This window comes from Physeter macrocephalus, chromosome 9, assembly GCF_002837175.3.
Source record: "Physeter macrocephalus isolate SW-GA chromosome 9, ASM283717v5, whole genome shotgun sequence".
Classification (NCBI taxonomy): domain Eukaryota; kingdom Metazoa; phylum Chordata; class Mammalia; order Artiodactyla; family Physeteridae; genus Physeter; species Physeter macrocephalus.
This window is the reverse complement of record NC_041222.1, coordinates 10,103,786-10,106,518: the sequence shown is the minus strand read 5'-3', so window position 1 is coordinate 10,106,518 and position 2,733 is coordinate 10,103,786. Positions and strand designations below refer to the sequence as shown.

Sequence of the window (2,733 nt, the reverse complement as noted above, 5' to 3'; positions counted from 1 at the left end):
CACGTGTATATGTATAACTGATTCACTTTGTTATAAAGCAGAAACTAACACACCACTGTAAAGAAATTACACTCCAATAAAGATGTTTAAAAAAAAGAAAAAAAAAGAATAAAAGTTTGCTCATCACTTCCATAAACCATATTTACCAAGTACCAACTCTATGCCAGGTAATATTTTAATGCTTGTGTTCCAGCTGAAAGGATCATGCTCTTACTTTATAAAAAGGGGGTAGACCAACAAAGGGGATAAGTCCTGTTAGGTGATTAAAACAAGCTTAGGTGATACAGTGTCACTGAATGTCTGTTTAGATTGGTTAGAGAAATTCTTGAGAAGTAACTATAGAAGCTACAATCAGATCATCAATAAAATTACTACAATCAAACTGAGGAAGTCAGACGCACAAACAAGTAATTGTTATATAAGGCAAGAGGTGGTCAGTGCTCCAAAAACTCTTGCTATCCTCAGTGGGTGGTTTATGGACCAGCAACGTCAGCCTCATCTGGGAGCTTGATAGCAATGGAGAATCAGAGATCCCACCCTAGATCTGCTGCATTTTAACACATTTTCCAGGTAATTCAAAGGCACATGAACATTAGAGCAACACTGTTCTTAACAAAACAGAATTCAGAGGAAAAAGAAATCATATCCAGCTTGCAGATGGATGGGTTCCTGGAGGAAGAATTATAAAGGCAACCTAAGAAAATGGATAAGATGCAAGTCATTCTTTGTTTATCATTTCTTCTCCATGTTATTTAGAGGGATTCACAACTAGACCATACAATGGGAGCCATCATGCTAAAATTAACAACAGCATCAAAAAGAATAATATACTTAGGAATAAATTTAATCAAGGAGGTGAAAGATATGTTATGTACACTGAAAACTATAAACACTGAGGAAAGAAATTGAAGAAGTCACAAATAAATGGAAAGATATCCTACTTTCATGTATTGGAAGAATTAATATTGTTAAAAACTTTATACTACCCAAAGAGATATAAAGATTCAATGTGACTGCTACCATAATTCCAATTGCATCTTTCACAGAAATTTTAAAAAAAAATTCTAAAATTTATATAGAACCATAGAAATCTCCAAATAGCCAAATTAATCTTGTGAAAGAAGAAGAGTTGGAAGCATCACACTTCCTGATTTCAAATTACATTACTAAGTTATAGTAATCAAAATAGTATGGTACTGTCATAAAAACAGACACATAGACCAATGGAACAGAATCAAGAGCCCAGAAATAAACCTGTGCATATACAGTCAACTACTTTTCAACAAAGGTACCAAAAGTATACAATGACAAAAGGATAGCCTTCGATAAATAGTGCTGAGCAAAGTGTATACACATGTGCAGAAGAATGCAATTGGCCCCTTATCTTACACCATGAGCAAAAACCAACTCAAAATGGATTAAAGACAAATATAAGACCTGGAATCATAAAACTTCTAGAAGAAAACATAGGGTAAAAGCTCCTTGATACTGGTCTTGGCAATGATTTTTTGGATATGACATCAAATGCTTACATAGCAAAAGGAAAAATAAACAAATGGGACTCTATCAAACTGAAAAGGTTCTGCACAGAAAAGGAAAAAAATCAATAAATGAAAAGGCAATGATAATTGGGAGAAAATATTTGCAAACCATATATCTGAAAAGGGATTAATATTCAAAATATATAAGAAACTCATACAACTCAATAGCAAAAAACAACCCAATTAAAAAGTGGGCATCCTGGGTCAGCATAGCCATGGCAGCTTGTGTCCTTTGTGCCTGTGTCCACTGACTGCCCGTGGCCTTCATGCCGCTGCCCAGGCTCCCCACGCTGGCCCCGGCCCAGCCACTCAGCACTACCCTTTTCCCCACGGGGGCCCAGAGGATGCCTGGGGCTCCGCAGTCGGCCTCGCTGCTCGCGCAGTTTCCAGGTGGAGTTACATAGCTGTGCCCCCAAAATAGTGACACACTCCTTTGACATTAGAGGGAATCAAGGACCCTGTCCTTTACGTCTTGAAACTCTATGACAAGATTGATCCAGAAAGGCTCTCAGTAAATTCCCATTTTATGAAAGACCTGGGCTTAGACAGTTTGGACCAAGTGGAGATTATAACGGCCATGGAAGATGAATTTGGATTTGAAATTCCTGATGTAGATGCAGAGAAGTTAATGTGCCCACAAGAAATTGTAGATTACATTGCAGATAAGAAGGATGTATATGAATAAAATATCAGACTCCCCTTTTTTTTAACATCTTTATTGGAGTATAACTGCTTTACAATGGTATGTTAGTTTCTGCTTTATAACAGAGTGAATCAGTTATACATATACATATATCCCCATATCTCCTCCCTCTTCTGTCTCTCTCCCACCCTCCCTATCCCACCCCTCTAGGTGGTCACAAAGCACTGAGCTGATCTCCCCGTGCTATGCGGCTTCTTCCCACCAGCTATCGATTCTACATTTGGTAGTGTATATATGTCTATGCCACTCTCTCACTTCGTCCCAGCTTACCCTTCCCCTGCCCGTGTCCTCAAGTCCATTCTCTACATCTGCATCTTTATTCCTGTCCTGCCCCTAGGTTCTTCAGAACCATTTAAAAAAAATTTTTTTAATTCCATATATATGTGTTAGCATATGGCATTTGTTTTTCTCTTTCTGACTTACTTCACTCTGTATGACAGACTCTAGGTCCATCCACCTCACTACAAATAACTCAATTTCGTTTCTTTT

General features: G+C 37.8%; 1 pseudogene; it reads left to right on the top strand.

The window, feature by feature from the left end:
- The first annotated feature begins 1,756 nt into the window (after window positions 1–1,756).
- Window positions 1,757–2,226, top strand: LOC102983377 (acyl carrier protein, mitochondrial-like; annotated as a pseudogene).
- The last annotated feature ends 507 nt before the right edge of the window (window positions 2,227–2,733 follow it).